Source organism: Hemitrygon akajei, chromosome 8 (assembly GCF_048418815.1).
Source record: "Hemitrygon akajei chromosome 8, sHemAka1.3, whole genome shotgun sequence".
Taxonomy (NCBI): domain Eukaryota; kingdom Metazoa; phylum Chordata; class Chondrichthyes; order Myliobatiformes; family Dasyatidae; genus Hemitrygon; species Hemitrygon akajei.
Genome location: NC_133131.1, coordinates 84,127,227 through 84,147,528, shown reverse-complemented (window position 1 = coordinate 84,147,528; position 20,302 = coordinate 84,127,227). Strand labels below are relative to the sequence as shown.

The following is a 20,302-nucleotide window of genomic DNA, read 5'->3' as shown; positions in this document are numbered from 1 at the left end:
TTATGGCTGGGGGGGGGGAATGTTTTGACAACAGAGATAAACAGGATAGAGCTTCTAAAGAACAAATGTGAAAATGAGATAGGGATAAAGAGGAATGCAATGCTACAGAATGGAGCAGCCTATTACTGTTCTCTTGGAAAAAAATATAGAACTGCTTTGGTTGAAACAAGAATGAAACTATTTTCCAGATGATACTTGGCTGGAAAATATAGCTTCTCTTACAAGTAAAATAATAAATGCACAAAAATTGTGATTCACCCTGAATCTGTTGTCTTTTGTTACTTTATATCAAAAGACCTGGCTGAATGATACACAATAGTGGTCAGGAAAAATGTCACAGCAGTACTCAGTCAGCATAGAAACTTGTCTAGTGAGGACTTATGGGTGGAATTGAGGAATAACAAATGTATGACCACGTTAATGGGGCTATATTATACACCACACAACAGTCAGTTGGATTTAGAAGAACAAATTTGTAGACAGATTGCAGACTACTGTAATACTAAGTTGTGATACCAAGTGATTTTAACTTTCCACACATTGACTGGGACTTCCATACTGTAAAAGTAGTAGATGGGATACAGTTTGTCAAATATGTTCAGGGCAGTTTCATTAATGAGTACACAGAAGTCCCAACTAGGGAGTGTGACACTTGATCTCTAAGAAAACCTACAGCACAATACAAGCCCTTCGGCCCACAATGCTGTGCCAAACATGTACCTGCTTTAGAAATTATCTAGGGTTATCCATAACCCTCTATTTTCTAAGCTCCATGTACCTATCCAGGAGTCTCTTAAAAGACCCTATTGTATCCGCCTCCACCACAGTCGCTGGCAGCTCATTCCTCGCACTCACCACTCTCTGTGTAAATAACTTACTCCTGACATCCCCTCTATACCTATTTCCAAGAACTTTAAAACTGTGTCCTCTCATGTTAGCCATTTCAGCCCTGGGAAAAAGCCTCTGACTACCCTCACGATCAATGCCAATCATCTTATACACCTTGATCGTGTCACCTTTCATCCTCCGTCACTCCAAGGAGAAAAGGCCAAGTTCACTCAACCTATTCTCATAAGGCATTCTCCCCAATCCAGGCAACATCCTTGTAAATCTCCCCTGTACCCTTTCTATAGTTTCCACATCCTTCCTGTAGTAAGGTAACCAGAATTCAGCACAGTACTCCAAGTGAGGTCTGACCAGGGTCTTATATAGCTGTGACTATTCCTAATCATATTATCAATAGGATGCAAAACTGGGTTGAGAAATGGGAGATGGAGTTCAACCCAGATAAGTGTGAGGTGGTTCATTTTGGTAGGTCAGATATGATGGCAGAGTTACAGCATTAACGGTAAGACTATTTGGCAGTGTGGAGGATCAGAGGGATCTTGGGGCCAGTGCCCACAGGACACTCAAAGCTGCTGAGCAGGTTGACGCTGTGGTTAAGACGGCATATGGTGCACTGGCCTCATCAACCGTGGGACTGAGTTCCGCTTACGAGGATCAGTGCCGGTAGGGAGATCGGTGGAAGGAATGTTGGGGGGGGGGGGGGGGGGCAAATGGATAAGGGAGTCGCATAGGGAGCAATCCTGCGAAAAGCAGTAAGAGGAGGTGGGAACCCATTGGAGGTGGCCATTCCCTCCCACCAATCTCCCTCCTGGCACTTATCCTTGCAAGTGGAACAAGTGCTACACCTGCCCTTACACTTCCTCCCTCACCACCATTCAGAGTCCCGGACAGTCCTTTCAGGTGAGGCAACACTTCACCTGTGAGTCGGCTGGTGTGATATACTGCATCCGGTGCTCCCGGTGCGTCCTTCTATATAATGGTGAGACCCGACGCAGACTGGGAGACCGTTTCACTGTATCAAGATGAAGCCACACTCAAGTTGGAGGAACAACACCTTATATTCCGTCTAGGTAGCCTCCAACCTGATGGCATGAACATTGATTTCTCTAACTTCCGTTAATGCCCCCTCCCTTTCTTACCCTATCCTTTATTTATTATTCCCATTTTTTTCTTCTTTTCTCTCTTTTTTTCTCTGTCCCTCTCAGAATCACTCCTTGCCTGCTCTCCATCTCCCTCTGGTGCTTCCCTCCCCCTTTCTTTCTCCCTAGGCCTCCTGTCCCATGATCCTTTCCCTTCTCCAGCTCTGTATCCCTTTTGCCAATCACCTTCCCAGCTCTTAGCTTCATCCCTCCCCCTCCTGTTTTTTCCTATCATTTCAGATCTCCCCCTCCCCTTTCAAATCTCTTACTAGGTATCTCTTCTTTCAGTTAGTCCTGACGAAGGGTCTCAGCCTGAAACGTCGACTGTACTTCTTCCTATAGATGCTGCCTGGCCTGCTGCATTCCACCAGCATTTTGTGTGTTTTGGCATATAGACCTTTATAGATCAAAGTACTGAGTACAGGAGGTTGAATGTTATGTTGACGTTGTATAAGATGTTGGTAAGCCCTAATTTGGAATGTTGTGTGCAATTTTGGTCACCTACCTATGGGAAATACATAAATAAGATTGAAAGTATAGAAAAAAGTTACAAAGATGTTTCTGGGACCAGAGGAAAGTGAGTTATAAGGAAAAATTAAATAGGTTAGAACTTTATTCCATAAAATGTAGGAGACTGAGCAGAGATTTGATAAAGGTATACAAGTTATGAGGGGCATAGATAGGGTAAATGGAAGCAGGCTTTTCCCACTGAGGTTGGGTGAAACTACAACCAGAGGTCATGGATTAAGGGTGAAAGGTAAAATGCTTAAGAGGAACATGAGGAGACACTTCTTCACTCAGAGGGTTGAGTATGGAATGAACTGCCAGCACAAGTGGTAGATGGGACTTCAATTTCAATATTTAAGACAAGTTCAGATAGGTACATAGATGGTAACAGTATGGAGAGCTACGGTCTTGGTGCAGCTCAATGGGACTAAGTAGTTTAAATGGTCCAGCACAGATTAGATGGGCTAAAGGGTCTGTTTCTGTGCTGTAGTTTTCTATAACTGTGATATTTATTATGACGGCTGTGGAAGTCTTGGCTGTGCTCAAATTGCAATATCAGATTCTATCCTTTATCTCATTGCTCCAAGGTAACATCTCACCAATGCCTTTCAGTCAATTGCAGCAAGTTCTTTACTTTGATGCACAATTATCATAAGACAAAAGTTGTCACACAGATAAATTAATTTTGTAAAAAGGAGCTCCAATTATGGAGTTCTAAATAATTTGATTTTATGAGTTGGTTCTTGCTCATAAATCAGTGATATTAAACCTGACTCTGATTATTTGGGTATTGATCTGAAGAACAAGAACTGGTTCAGAAAAGCAGATTTAGAATACCATGACCAAAGCCCATTTTCACAAAATTAATTATGAGCAGCTATATCCTCATGCCTGCAGATGCTACATTCAAAAGTCATTCCACTCTTTAAGAAGGAAGGGAGACAAAAGACATAAAATTATAGATGTGTTAGACTGAATTCAGTGGCTGGGAAAAAACTGGGGTTCACTATTAAAGTTGAGTTTCGGGATACTTGGAATCATATGATCAAATCAGCCAAAATCAGTATTGTTTCCCTAAGAGAACATCTTGCCTAACAAATCTATTAGAATTCTGAAAACATAACACACAGGATACACAAAGGAGTCAGTGGATGTTGTTTACTTGGATTTTCAGAAGGGCTTTGACAAGGTGACGCACATGAGGTTACTGAACAAGACGACCACTTATAGTATTGATACAGGAATGATACTAGTGGATAGAAGATCAGGTGACCAGCATGAGGCAAAGAGTGAGAATAACGGGGACTTTTTCTGATTGACTGCCAGTGACTAGGGATGTTCCACAGGGATCTGTGTTGGGATCACTTCTTTTCACATTGTTTGACAATGATTTGTATGACAATTGATGGCTTAGTTGGCAGACGATACAAAGATAGGCAGAGGGGCAGGTGGTGCTGAAGGAGGAGGGAGACAGCAGAAGGACTTGGACAGATTAGGAGAATGGGAAAAGAAGAGGCAGATGGAATACAGTGTAGTTAAGTGTATGGTCAAGCACTTGGTAGAAGGAATAAAGATGGATTTTCTAAACGGGAAGTAAATTCGGAGGTGCAAATGAACTTGAGATTCTTCGTGCAGGATTCCCTAAAGATTAACTTTCGGGTTGAGTTGGTGGTAAGGAAAGCAAATACAATATTAGCATTCATGAGAGGATTAGAATATAAAAGCAAGAATGTAATGTTGAGACATTATAAGCCATTGGTCAGACCATGCTTGGAGCATAGTGAGCAGTTTTGGCCCCCTATGTAAGACAGGGTGTTGGCATTGGAGAGTGCCCGGATCATTCATGAGAATAATCCTGGAAATTAAAGGGCTAATGGCTGAGAAGTGTTTGAAGGCTCTGGACCTGTACTTGATGGAGTTTAGAATAATGAGAGGGGATTTTATTGAAACCTACTGAATACTGTTATGCCCAGATAGAATGGAGTCTAGGACCAGAGGGCACAGCCTCAGAATACAAGGATGTTCTTCTAGAATAGAGATAGAGGAATTTCCTTAGCCAGAGGTTAGTAAATCTGTAGAATTCATTGCAACAGATGGGTGTAGAATCCAAGTCATTGGGTATATTTAAAGCAGAGGCTGATAGGATCCTGATTAGTAATGGATTCAAAGGTCACAGGGAGAAGGCAGGGCAATGGGATTGAGGGGTAAAATAAATCACCCTTAATGGAATAGCAGAGTAGATGTGATGTAACAAATGGCCTAATTCTGCTCCTATGTCAGTCTTGTGTTCTAAGAGAAATGAATGCATCTCCATTTTCTTGAAATTATTTTAACAAATTTTGACTTTTATTTTGATGAAAGCAACAATTTGTAAATTTTAGGTTAAGCTTAAATGCACAATGGCAGCTAATTATACTCATAAATTCAAGTGAACTTTGGAAACCTGTCATCATAAAGCTTGACTGAAACCTCATCAGTAATACAGAAATACAGGTTTAAACTGCAGAAAACTGGCAACATTTATAACCAGTATCATAAAGTAGTAGAAAAAAATCAAAGGTTTATGCAGCAAAGTCTCTTATTTCGGCACATTACTTATGGAACACCACCACTGAGACAATTAAAGAAACTGGAGACGTGAAGCACTACAGGTCATTGCCTTGGTCATGTGTTACTTGCCACTCATCAGCCTATGTCCACTACCTGGGGTTTTGCTGCATCCACTGCTTCATTTCTGATAAGATGCAATAAAACTTAACATTGTGCAATCAAACATCTTCTGAATGTTCCTGAACAGTTGAAGCTGGTTGGGCAGAGGTCACTTCCATTAATAAAAACCAAGCGATGTTCTAGGGCCAATAATTGACCCTCAACAATCGCAACCATTTTTCTTCAAAAGAACAAACTCAGTCATTGGAGTGATTTCTCCCCTTCTGCTGATAGATTTCAATTTTATCAGGGCATCTTGCTGTCACACTCAGTCAAAGGTATTTTGATACCAAGGGTAATGGCCCTCACCTCATCTTTGGAATGTAAGTCTTCAGTTCATATCTGGACTAAGACCATAATGAGGTACAGATTCCGGTAAAAATCTAAGCAGAACATTGTTCATTAAGTTATCTCCAATAAGCGTACCCATTAAAGCTTAGTTGGAGATTGTTAATTGTCCTGTGATTAGGCTAGGGTTAAATAGGTGGGCTGATGGGCAGCGCAGCACAGTGGACTGGAAGGCTCTGTTCCACGCTGTAGCTCTAAATAAAATAGATTAAAATAAATTATGCAGTAGACAATAAATTTCTTCACTTTGCTGATGACCAGAGGTAGACTGTTTGGCCATAAATCAACTGGATTACATTTGGCTTTGTACAGACAAGACATAAATAGTCTGTTTTCCAGTCAGATTTGATGCTGGTGTCATAATTGTAACGAGCAATTTGACTTGTACTGGAGAACTATAACATCAACCTGTCCTGTGACGTAAGCTATTTGCAATGCTTTCAGCCATTTCTTGATAAACAGGTATTAAAATTCAAGTATATTAAACTGCACTAATTGGCTTTAGGGTGCATTTATTCATTCACATGGGATGATAAAATTGTGACATTAAGTGAGTTCTAAGTAAACAAAGGATAGAAATGGATTTCAGCTATTCCTGGATAAAAGATGTTTGAGACAAAAAGAGAATAAAATGAGGGAAGTGGCAGTGCTAACCAATCAGTTGCAATGCTGCAATTAGAATTTCCTGGAAAGATCGTGCATAGAAATCTGCCTGTATTAGAGGGTATGAATTATCAGGAGAGGTCAGGCAAACTTGAGCTGCTTTCTTTGGAATACTGGAGGCTAACCAAACATCTGATAGACGTTTATAAAATTATAGAGGCATGGACCAGTGCTGCCGGGACACAAGCCAGGAGCTGATCAACCCTTGTTCGAGGGTATATAATGTTGAAATACCTGATGTCCCCAGGTAACATCACTGATGACGTGTTCCAGCACATCCTAGGATGCATCGCAGCATCAAGTACATGAGAATATGCATTTAAAGTGAGAGGAAATGTTTAAAGGAGATGTGTGAGACAAGATATAGAGAGTGGTAAATAAATTAATTTAATTTAGAGATACAGCATGGTAACAGGCCTTTCTGGTCCTACAAGCTGGTGCCACCCTATTACATCTATGTGATAAATGTCATAAATCCATGCGAGTGTTGAGGAAACCCATGTGGTCACAGGAAGAACATACAAACAGCAGTGAGAACTGATCCCCAGTCACTGGCACTGTAAAGCTATGTGCTAGCCAATACAGTGCGATGCCACCCAAGCACAGGCTGCTAGTAGTACTGATCGAAGCAGATATAATAATGGCTTTTAAGTGGTTATTAGACACGAATATGCAGAGAATGAAAGAACATGGATCATGCACAGGCAGAAGAGATTTGGTTTAATCTAGTATAGTGCTTGATGCAGACATTGTGGATGGAAGGGTTTATTCTTGTGCTATACTGTTCGATGTTCTGTATGGATATGTGGTTGAAAGAATGTTTTCATTAATAGGATTTTAACAACCTTGGGTACTGGAATGAAAGTGACTGGTAAAGGAACGAAAAGTAACATGATCTATTAAAAAAAAAGATTTTAAAACTAACATTTAAAATGTATTACCAAGGATAGTAGTTGAGTAATGTCCTGACTGGTTGCATCAGAGCCTGCAAGGAAACACCAATGCCCAAGAATGGAAAAGTCTACAAAAGTGGTGGATATAGCCCAGTACATCAGAGGAAAAGCCCTCCCCACCAATGAGCACATCCATAAGGGTGCTGCCACAAGAAAGTAGCATCCTTCATTAAGGATACCCATCATCCAAGCCATGCTCCCTTCTCACTGCTGCACTCGGAAAAAGGTACAGAAGCCTTAGGTCCCACAACACTGGGTTCAGGAACAGTTATTACCCTTCAACTACCAGGCTACTGAACTAGCGTGGATAACTTCACTCACCTCAACAGTGAACTCAATCCACAACCTCTGGCCTCACTTTCAAGGACTCTATAACTCATGCTGTCACTATTATTTATCAACTAATTCCTTATGAGTAGTAGTATTTTTGTATTTACACAGCTTTTCTTTAGCACATTGGTTGGTTGTCTGTATGCAGTTTTTTATTGATTCTATTGTATTTTTTCTACTGTGAATGCCTTCAAGAAAATTAATCATTGGATGGTAAGTGGTCACATATTAATTTTGACAATAAGTTTTCTTCGAACTTCGAGGCAGATTCAATATCTGTGTTTAAAGTGGAGGAGGACAAATATTTGAAAGGTGTATAAGATGATGAGAGGCATTGATTGTGTGGATAGTCAGAGACTAAGTTTTTTACTCAGAGTGCTGGGTGTGTGGAATGGGCTGCCGGCAATGGTGGTGAAGGAGGATACAACAGGGTCTTTTAAGAGACTTTTGGATAGGTACATGGAGCTTAGAAAAATAGAGGGGTATAGGTAAGCCTAGTAATTTCTAACATAGGAACATGTTTGGCACAAACTTGTGGGCTGAAGGGCCTGTATTGTGCTGTAGGTTTTCTATGTTTCTATAAAAGAAATTTCAAGGTAACAGTAAATAAAAGGGAGTGAAACCAGCTGAATTGCTCTTAAATAGAGTCCATGGTATAATACCTGCTATTACACAGAGAAAAATCATATAGGATTCTTTGATAGTACAGTATCAGAAAGCCAATATAGATAATCCATTTGGACTTCTGATTGAACTCAGTTGCTAATGTTTTAGCCTCATCTTTGGTACCCGTGCTTGGCCCTATCATTGTTGAGGATGGGTATGTTCTTGAAGTCTCTTCTTCCCATTTAGATGGCCTGTTTCCGTGCTGTGATTGTTATACACTCCCACTTAGAAAAGGCCAGAAATTGAGTAGCACAACAACCATTGACAGTATAAATAAGTGATCGGGATATTGGCAGATTGTTTAAAATCAAGACTGAACTGATGATTTCAGAGTAATACCAAGTATGAATAATCTCATCATAAATCATGCTTGTTCTGATGATTGTAAGTAAATTATCAATCAAGGAACACACCAATAACTTTAAGCACTCAGTTGGAAATATAATTGACACCTATACTGGTAGGAAGATGTTGAGAGTCCTAATCATTTGTAAACCCCATCTGGAGATGAATCCATGTCATGGCTGTTGAAATCTATCATGCAAGTAGCTGTGTTAGGCAGTGCTTGTAGACTTGCTGGTCCCACTGCATTCTGGAAGGAAAGCCCTCTCCTTCTGAGGAATGGGCATCCTGTCTAGCCACACCTGAGGTGAAGAGGACCCCAGCCAGGGTAAACCCAAGCAAAGTTGTAGAGCCGGACAACATACTACTCAGGTGCTGAGGGATTGTGCAGCCCAGCTAACAGAGGTCCTTAATGAACATCTTCAGTACCTTTTTGCAACAGTCCCTGCAGGGTTCAATTAAGTCACCATTATTCTGATGCCCAAGAGATGTGATCTAAATAATTACTGCAGTGAATCATACAAAATCCCAACTTCCAGCTATATTGGATACTTTCCTGTTCACCTACCATTCAAACCAGTGCACTAGTGATGCCACAGCCTCAGCTCTCCACTCAGTCCTTTCCACCTCGAAAACCATGCCTCACAAGCACGATCATCACTCAGAGGCTGGTGGGTAAACTGTTTTTGGTGCAATTCAACATCCCTCTTTGTAACATGATCTTGGACTTATTGGCAGAAAGACCAGTCAGCCCCAGTTGGCAACTCCATCACACTGAGCACCGGTGCCCCCAGCTGCTGACTCATGACTGCACTGTCAAATCCAGCTCAAACCACATCATCAAGCTCACTGATGATATAACAGTGGTTGGCCTCATCAGCAACAATGAGCTGGAATACAGAGAGGAAGTACGGAAATTGCGAGACTTCGGTATGCAAGACACTGGAGAGGATAGTAAAAAACGCAACAATCACTGGGGGTCCCCCTTCCCCTATTTGTGACCTATACCAGGAGCAAAAGGCCAGAAGCATTGTGTTGGATTCCTACCACCCATCCCACAATCCCTTTGACCCACTACCAGAAGGGAGGTGGTACTGGAGCATCGGTATGAGAACTGCCAGACTGGGTAGCAGCTTCTCCCCTTAGGCTTCGAGACTAATGAATACCTGCCACCACTGAGGTCTCATCACAAGGACTGAACACTGTTTACTGTACTGCACACTACATGCCCTTTAAATAATATTTATCAACTTACTTGAGGTAATATTTTGTTTTATGTGCTATGTGTGATATACGTTTTGTGGATGCACAGTGTTCCGAAGGAACGTTGTTTCATTTGGTTGTACAAGCAGATGACAATAATCTGGAACTTATTTGAGACTTGGAATCCACCAATTTACATGCAGTTCATACATTAGCTGGTAACAGTGGGTTGTATCAGATTAAAGATTAGTCACATGCACATTGAAACAGAAAAACAATGAAATGCATCATTTACATCAAATCAGAGAGGATTATACTGGGCAGCCCAGCCGCCACACTTCAGATGCCAACATAGCATGTCCAGAATTCACTTAACCCTAAGCATACATCTTTGGAATGTGGGAGGAAACAAATGCTCCTAGAGGAGAACCATGTGGTCATGGGCAGAATGAACAAACTCATTACAGACATTAATTAAACCTCGGCCTAATAACTGGCGCTGTAAAGCATGCTGCTAACCACTACGCTACTGTGCCTCCCCACCCCACCCCACAAGAGATATGAAGTAATCACGTGGAGGTACATTTAGATCACATGGAGTCCAGGGAGGGCTGCCTCATTGGATATACATTTGGATAGATAAGAAGCAGAGGTTTTGGTGGGAGGTTGGTCCTCAGACTAGAACCAACGTTGTTGGTCCATTGCTGTTTGTCAACTCCATCATTGATTTGGATAAGAATGTAAAGGCATGGTTGGAAAGTTTGCAAATGACACCAAAATAGATGGTAGAGTGGACACTGAAGGAGGTTGTCATCTTGATCAGCTTAATAAGGAATGACAAATGGAGTTTAATTCAGTTAAATGTGAGATACTGTCTTTTACAAAGTAGGATGTTCAGTGAACAGCAGGATACTGAGGAATGCTGTAAATGGAGGAACTTCAGAGTACAAGTACATGGTTCCCTGAAAATGGAGATGTAGGTAGACAAGCGGTGAAAAAGATGACACTATATGTCAGATATGTTCACTCTACAATCTCAAAAAATTACAAGGATATTTCCAAGACTTGAAGGACTGAATTATAGAGAGATTGAAGAAGTTTGGACTCAAATCCTTGGAGTGTAAGAGACCTGAGAGGTTCAAAGAGAAGTACAAAATAACGAGAAGCACAGATAAGGGAAATCAGCCAGTCTTTTTCCAGGGTTGGGGAATCAAGATCTAGAGGGCACTGGTTTAAAATGGGGAGGGGGTGGAAAGTAATTTAAAATAGGAAATTGAAGGGCATTTTTTTTTTGTATCTGTGTGGAATGAACAACCAGAGGAAGTGGTTAAGGCAGGTACAATAACAACAACTTTTTAAAAAGATAGTGGGACTCTTCATACAAGAGTTATACAACACAGAAACAGACTCTTCATCCCACCTGCCCATGTTGACCATGATGTCCCATCCAAGCCAATTCCATTTGTTAACATTTGGCTCATAACCTTCTGAACCCTTCAAATTCAAGGTTACTTCACAAACAAAAACCGGGTATTAAGTTGATGCACAGCCATGGAACTATTGCTTGAAATGGTGATGGCAGCAAGTTCAGACATAACATGTTAAAGGTGGTTAGATAAATGTTTAAAAATATTTTAAACAAGTCATGGGGGAAGTTAAATAAGTTGGATATCCATGGCCAAGCGCAATGATGCTAAATGTTCTGACAAAATGAAAGGAATCATCTCAATACTTGACAAGCTTACAACCAAAGACCTAGCTACAGGAGATCTACTATATGATTAAAATCTTGCTTGCCATCCTCTGTTGCAATCATACACTTCACCCAGCTTTACCTTCAGCCGAGATCTAATAGCATAATGCAGGTTTCTGTACAAAAGAGGCTTTTTGATGGACAGGCTGCTATTTTACTACCGGGGTTCAAATGTGGAGGGATGTCACAAATTGTAAATAATGGGATATAATCAGGCAGTGCACTACCTTGAAATGTTCTTAGTATGCTGTCATAGCAACAAGTGATAGCAACATATTATGTCATGGCATTTACCAACAAAAATTGAAAGGTCAGGGTAGATTAGGTACTGAGGGGCCAATGTACAAGTAGACTACAGCTCAAAATATTTCATCACAAAGTTTCAGATTAAATTCAGCATCTGCCATTTATCTGCATCAGGCTATAATTTGCTGCAATTAGTATCAAATATGTAATATTTAATCTCCATCAAAAAGTGCAGTTGTTTAAAAAAAATATCTTGTAAACGTGGACGCTGCACTTTTCTCTCAATAAAATCCCAATAACTTCCTTCACCAAGTTAAAACATTTATGTTAATCCTAGAAGCTTACATTTTCGTCATGAACTCCTATGCATCTGGAACAGCATATATTTAATACGCCCTGCCATCTTTGTGTCGCAACAGGAGCCAACAGGTAGACTGGTGTGCCTTTGGGCTGTTTAAGGGTGTTTACTTCCAATATTTTGAGAATGTATGGCTCAGCTGAAGCTAACTATGTGAACTTTCAGGTGCTTTAACATGCTGCGACAAAACAACATTCCTTCCTGTTCCCATTGAAAGGAAGATTAAAACACTCAAACACAAGAGATTCTGCAGAGATGCTGGAAATACAGAGCAACAAACAAAATGCTGGAGGAACTCAGCAGTCCAGGCAGCAGCTACAGAAATGAATGAACAGCATTTTGAGGCGAGACCGTTCTGGTGGGGGGGGGGGGGGGGGAGAGAAAGAGGGCGGGGAGAGACGGAGGACCAACTAGAAGGAGATCAGTGAAGCCAGGAAACGGCTTGAAAACAAGAAATTTGACCGGAGATGACAGTGAGCCATGAGCAGGTGATAGGCAGAGAAGAGATAAAAAGCCAGAGTAGGGAACAGACGAAGAGAGAAGGGGAAAAGAAATTGACCGGCCACATCAGGAGCACCGTATACAAGAGATGACGCCAACAGATTCATATTTGAAGTGTTGCCTCACCTGGAAGGACTGGTTGGAGTCCTGAATGGAGTTTAAAGGCAGAGATAAATTGGCAAGTGTAGCATTTCTCTCACTTGCAGGGATATGTGCCAGGAGGGAGGTTACTGGGGAAGGGCAAATGGACACGGGAATCACAGATGGAATGGTCTCTGCGAAAAGTGGAGAGTGTGGGGGAGGTAAAGATGTATATGGTGGTAGGATCCCATTGAAGATGGCAGAAGTTGCAGAGAATGATGTGCTGGATGTGGAGGCTCATGGGGTGGTAGGTGAGGACAAGAAGAATCTATCCCTGTTAGGGTGGCAGAAAGATGGGGTGAACGTGGATGTCCAAGAAATAGAGGTGATATGGGTGAGGGCAGCATCAATGGTAGAGGAAGGGAAACCCCATTCTTTGGATGAGAACATTTCCGATGTCCTGGAAAGGAAAATCTCACCCTGGGAACATGTGCAGCAGAGACAAAGGAACTAAGAAAAAGGAATAGCATTTTTATAGGGGACAGAGTAGGAAAGGGTATTGTCAAGATAACAGTGGGAAGCAGTAGGCTTATAAATGATGTCGGTAAATTGTTTCTCTACAGAGATAAAGACAGAGATAAAGAAAGGGAAGGGATGTGTCAGAACTGGACCAAGTGAACTTAAGGGCAGGGTGGCAGTTGGAGGCAAAGGTAATGAAATTGCTGAGCGAGCTTAGCATGGGTGCATGAAACAGCACCAATATTCATTACCTCCTAAAAAAAGGTCACTGTTTTTAATTCATGTTGAATCATCAATTTCCCTACACGTGGTTATTTGACAAGAATCCTTTGTAAACTCCAAAACTGACAGATTTGAAAGCTGAACTAAAAATGCAATTGATGTCATTGACAATTCCATGAATTTAACTTGATTGACTTAGAATTGGCAATCAAATCGAGAAAATTACAGCAAACAAGACCCAGTTTATCCATCTCCTTGTATCGTTCTTAATCTTTTTCCCCCTCACCCCTTTCAATTTAATGACATCCTTCCCATTGCAGGGTGAGCAGAACTGTATACTCTATTCCACATGCAGCCTTGCCATCCTGTTGCACAGATGTAATGTGATGTCACAACTCCTGCATTCAATATCCTCATCATTGAAGGCATCATGCCAAACACTTCACCACACTGTGTATGTCACCACCTTCAAGGAATTATTTGCATTGCACCCCCCCAAGTGTTACATTCTACAATGCTCCCAAGGGCCTGCAATTTACAGTGCAAGTCCTACCAAATGCTACACATTGTACTTATCTGGATTAAACTCAACATCCTATTTCTGGTTCACTGGCCCGGTTGATCAATCGAATCTTAGATCCCCTACTTCAGTGTCCATTGCATCAGCAACTTTAGAATCAAGCTTATCAATCCCACATTCTCATCTAAATCGTCAATATAAATGAACAGTGAATCCAGCATCAATTCCTGCGACACAACACTGGCCTCTCACTTTTAAAAGCCTCTCATTTGCTGGATATCAGATTTGAAAAAATTCTTGCCTAATTCCCATTAGTATAGCCAGAGGTCCCAACACATTAGACCACTGTTAAGGCTGATTTATACTTGTGCATACGGGCTACGCCGCAGCCTACGCCGTAACCCTGATTTTCACTTCCGCGTAGCTCTACGCCGTAGCGAGCTTGCGTTGGTGTGCACCAACACACTAGTTGGCGGTGGGGTTTCTATGCCACTGTGTTGAGTTTCTTCGTGAGAGACATGGACGAGGAAATGCATTTCAAACATTTTCACATGGCAGCAGGTAGATTTGATGATATGGTTCATCTATTTCACATCGGTGTACAGACATGGCAGAGAAGAAGCAACTGAAATGCCTAGGAGGAAATGCGATGCTACCAAGCGGCCCAGTCACAGTTGCTGTGGTCTGCGTCACTGCGACACACAAGTCACTTTCTTGGGGAGGTGCATGGCACCCTACAGCATAGATGCGACACACAAGTATGAATCAGTCTTCATACTAAGATAAAGAATGACTACCATTCTGGGCCCAGACCACATTTCAGGAAATCTGCTCAGTTTGCTGTCCTTCTCCTATCTGCATACAGGCAAAGGCTAAACAGAAAAGTTCCAGAGATTAGGACAACAAAGAGATGGTCGCGGGAGGCAGAGAGAGGTTATGAGATTGCTTCGTGTCAGTGGACTACAGTTTGTTCAAGGACTCATCTGTGGATACAGTATAGATGTCACAGATTTTATAAAAAACTACAGACAAGTGTGTCAAATCATTCAGAGTCTTCCCCAGTCAGAAGACCTGAATGAACCACGATACCTGCAATCTGCTGAGGGCCAGATCAGAGGTCCGGGTATGAACTCCAGAAAGCATCTCCTGGATGAAGTGGCAATTCTGGACTAAACTTGAATCAATTAATGATGTGACGGTTGTGGTAGGGCTTAAGTGCCTTTTGTAAAGCGAAATTAAGAGAGGGGTGAAAAGGGGGCTTCGCTTCCAGATTAGTTCAAAGCTTTCTATACATGATTTTACTGCCAAAGCATGAAGGAACCAACAAAAATTCCCCACAGACCAGATGACCCTGTGATTTTAGTCTCTGAGGCTGGTGTGCAAGCATCCTTCTGCAGGGTGAACCCACGGAAAGCATCTAGCCCAAATTGAATACCTGGCCAAGAACTAAAGACCTGTGCTGATCAACTAGATGCGATGTTTACTGAGATCGTTAACCTCCTACTTCGGTTGTCTAAGGTAAACACCTACTTCAAGCAGGCTTCAATTATACCAGTACCTAAGAACATGGGTAACCTGTCTCAATGACCATCATACTGTTGCACTTAAATCCACAGTGATGAAGTGTTTTGAGAGGTTGATGATGAAACGTAACAACTTCTGCCTGAGAAGAGACATTAAATGCCTCCAATTTGCCTACCAGGTCCACAGCAGGTGCCAGCTCATTGGCTCTTCGCTCAGCACTGGAACAGCTGGACAGTTAACATGCATACATCAGGATGCTCTTTATTGACCACAGCTCAGCATTCAATATCAACCCCACAAAACTAATCAATACACTCCTAGACATTGGCCTCAGTACTTTATTGTGCAATTGGATCCTCAATTTCCTCACTTGTAGACTCCAGTCAGTTTGGATTGGCAACATCTCCACCATAACCTCAATCAGCACAGGTACATCACAATGCTGTACGTTTACCCCCCCCCCCCCCCACTCTACACTTACAGCTGTGTGGCTAAACACAGCTCCAATGCCATATACAAGTTTGCTGACTACACTACTGTCGTAGGTCGAATCAAAGGTGGTGATATATCAGCAGATAGGAGGGAGATTGTAAATCTGGCTGAGTGGTGCCACAACAACAACAACCTCTTACTCAATGTCAGCAAGACCAAGCAACTATAAATTCCTCAGTGTTATCATTTTAGTGGACCTGTCCTGCCCCTAGCAATTATGTAAGTGCAATTATGAAGAAAGCATGGCAGCACTTCTACTTCCTTAGGAGTTTGCAAATATTCAACATGATATCTAAAACTTTGACAAACTTCTATAGATGTGTGGTGGAGAGAATATCAACTGCTGCAACACAGCCTGGTATGGAAGCACCAATGCCTTTGAATGGAAAATCCTACAGAAAATAATGGATACCGTCCAGTCCATCACAAGTAAAACCCTCCTCACTGCTCAGCACATCTACACGGAGTGTAATCACAGGAAAGCAGCATCCATAATCAGGGATCCCCACCTCCTAGAACATGCTCTCCTCTCATTGCTCCCATCAGGAAGGTGGTACAGGAGCCTGAGGACGTACACCACCAGGCTCAGAAACAATTGCTACCCCTTCAACCATCGGGTTCTTGAACCAAAGGGGATAACTTCACTTGCTCCATCACTAAAATGTACCCACAACCTGTGTACTCACTTTCAAGGGCTCATCTCATTTTCTCAGTATTTATTGCTTATTTATTTATAAATATTATTTCTTTCTTTTTGTACTTTGCATAGCTTTTTTTTCCCTCTTTTGCACATTGGTTTTTATGCCCAGTTGGTGGTCTTTCATTGATTCTATAATGGTATTGGATTTATTGAATATGCCTGCAAGAAAATGAATCTCAGGGTTTTATGTAGTGATATGCATGTACTTTGATAATATCTTTACTTGAAGCTACCTGCAAAAGCCTCCCCACCATCCCCCCCCACCCAATCAACTTTTGAAGGTTCCTATCCAAAATCAATATTAGCCTAGCTTCAATTCAGGACAAACTTGTGCACAATTCTTATCCTTTCCCTAACTATCTAACAACTAATAGAAATAAGGTTACTGGTCCCGAGGTGCTCCCAGACTAATCCTTTAGTCACCTGCTCTACCTTAATACCCACATCAAATGTGTAAAATTTTGCCTCTCCTTCATATTACTTGACAATTTTTTCCTGAATGCACTTAAATTCCTCCCCATCCAAGCCCTTAATACAATGATAGCCCTAGTCTAAATACGAGTTAAAATTCACTTCTACTGCAACCCTACTATTTTCACAGCTAGTGATGGGCCTACATATTTGCTCCTCTGACAGCAGGAGGCCTCAAGTACAATGCCAACTGTAATCACCCCTTTTCTTTCTCAGTTCCCCCATACTGCCTCACTGTACAATCCCATGAATATCCTCTCTAAATAGAACATAGAACACAGGAAGAAACCCTTCAATCCATGATATTGTGCCAAACTAATTAAGTTATTAACACCCAATTAAACTAGTTCCTTCTGCACACGGTCCATATCCCTCCAATCATTTCATATTCATGTGATGTTCTCCCTACATAAAATCATAATCCCACCCCCACTTTCTCTTAACTCCTCCCATATTCATCCTGTAGCATCTGTACCATGGAACATTGAGCTGCAAGTCCTGTCCTTCCTTCAGTCAGATATCTGTTATGGCTGCAATATCTCAATCTCATCTACCTATTGATGCCGTGTGTTCATCTGCCTTGCCTGTCAGATCACTTGCATTGAAATAAATGCAACTTAATCTATCAAGCTTCCCTTGCTCCCTGCGATGCTCCAACCAGACCTGTTTACTGAATTTGCCTTGTTTTGGATCCCATCTCCCTACCACGATAGAGGCTCATACATCAGGATGTTGTTTACCGACTACATCACATTATTCAATCATCCCATTCAAACTTTTTGTCAAGCTGAAAGACCGGAGTCTCTATACCTCCTACTGCAACTAGATACACAAGTTCTGTACTGGCAGGCCTCATTGAGGATTATTAACAACATCTCCTTACTTTTTTTTCAGGTCTTAATAATAGGTTTGTTTATTTTGAAATAATATGTTCATTCACATACAATGGAATGCTTGGTCAAACAGAGGAGCTCAGACACTATGTCCAATCAGGCTTCCTTGCCAATGACCTCACTAATGAAAAACCACATCAGAACTTCTGCGTTTCTCAAGGCATCCTTGACAGTTAGTTGTTTGTAAGTCCCAGCCTTGAAAGATGCAGCAAGGCCCTTAAAGCTTTCAACAGCCACAGGGATGTTGGAGGACTCAGCTCTACCCGAGCATATTTCCAAAAAGTAGCAAGACGAGGTCTTGAATACTTAACAGCAGCACTGGCAAGCATCGGGGTCCCAGTCACCACCCTCTGCACCATCCACCTCACTGCCTGTGCCATCTTCACAAAGTCACCTCTGACATCTCCTTACTTGTCATCAACTCAGATGAACCACGAGCTTGTATACTGAGCTCTCTACTCTCCATTTACGTGAATGTGTGGCTAAGCACAGCTCCAATGCTTTATAAATTCACCAATGACACCGATGTTATTAGACAAATTACAGGCAAACAAGAGTGAGGTTAATCATCCAGATGAGAGGTGTCGCAACAGCAAACTCTCACTCAACGTCATAAAACTAAGAAAAGCTGGTTGTCAACTTCAGGAAAGGGAAGGGCAATCATGCACCAGTCTACACTGGATAAATCAGCAGCAAAGTCAATAGCTTTAAATTCCTGAGTATTAACATATAGGATTGACCTGTCCTGGGCTTAAGTATACATATGCAATGACATCAAGGTGTGCCAGTATCTTTACTTTCTTAGGAGGTTAAGGAAGTTCAGCTTATCCCAGAAAACTGGCGAATTTCTACAGATGCACTACTGAAAGTATCCCAACTGGTTACATAATAGTCTAGTACAGCAATGGAAATGTACAGGAATGCAATAAGCCACAGAGAGTAATAGACTTAGTCCAATACATTACAGGTATATCATAAACACAAGAAATTCTGCAACTGCTGGAAATCCAAAGCAACACACACAAAATGCAGGAGGAGCTCATTAGGTCAGGCAGCTTCTATGGAAGTGAATAAACAGTCCTTCCAGGTGAGGCAACACTTCATTTGCAAATCTGCTGGGGTTGTTCATTATGTCTGGTGCTCCTGATGTGGCCTCCTCTACATTGGTGATAGCTGTTGTAAATTGGGGCTGCTTCGTCGAGTACCTCTGCTTCATCTGCCAAAAGCAGAACTTCCATTTCGGTCCGACATGTCAGTCCACTGCCTGCTTTTATGCCAAGATGTAGCCACTCTCAGAGTGGAAGAGCAACACCTTATATTCCATCTAGGTAGCCTCCAACCTGATGGCATGAATATTGATTTCTCCTTCCAGTAGAGAAAAAAAATTTCCTCCCCCTCCCCTCTTCTTCTATTCCCCATTCTGGCCTCTTACCTCTTCTCCCTGCTGATATATCAGAGGGGAAAAATGATTTACATTAAGAATATGTCAATTTAATAGTTAAGTTAAAATAAGTAGTACAAAATAACAAGAAAAAAGTGAAGTATTGTTCATGGGTTCAATGTCTATTTAGAAATCGGAGAGGGGAGAAAGCTGTTCCTGAATCGCTGAGTGTGTGCCTCCTTCCCATGTAGCATGTGGCAATGGCTAAAGCAATCAAAGGTAGCAAAGGTTCTGCTTTTCAACTTTCTGCCTAACTCACTGTATTCAATCAGCCGAACCTCATCCTTTTTCCCATACAGATCACTGGTACCAATTTTTACCATGACTTCTGCCTGCTTACTCTATACCTTGGGAATGTTCTGAAATGGCTTAGAGTTGCTTGACCTGGCACTCAGGAGGTAACGTGTCATCCTGATATCTCATTTGCAGCCACAGAACCCACTTTGTTCCCTCTAAATATGGAGCCTACTGCCACAATAGCTGCCTCCAACCTCTCCTGTGCATCAGAGCCAGTCACAGTACCACTGATCTGGCTGCGGCTCCCATTTGTAAGGCTATTCCCCACTCCCTCCCCCACAAAGTGTCCAAAATGATATATTAGTGAGAGAAATGGCCACAGGCAAGTCCCACACACTTTTGGCAGTCGCTCAGCTGCCTGTCATCAGCCTCTCTGATGTAACCACCTCACTAAAGCTCCCACTATGATCATCTCCACATGACAAATGTTCTTGAGTCCAACTGCAGTGCTCGCTGCTGAGTGCGGTCAACTAAAAACTGCAGCTGGACTTACTTCCCAGAAGTAAAGACACCAGGGACAGTGATAGCCTCAGATCTCTCACATCAGACAAGAGGGGCAGACAACTAACTGCCCTAGA

General features: G+C 41.9%; 1 protein-coding gene and 1 pseudogene across 6 annotated transcripts in view; both read right to left on the bottom strand.

Annotated features, from left to right (window-relative positions):
- The window catches only part of snx13 (sorting nexin 13), a 180,663-nt gene that overhangs the window by 116,127 nt on the left and 44,234 nt on the right, over positions 1-20,302 (bottom strand). The window lies entirely within an intron of this gene.
- Positions 17,977-18,377, bottom strand: LOC140731438 (ATP synthase subunit g, mitochondrial pseudogene; annotated as a pseudogene).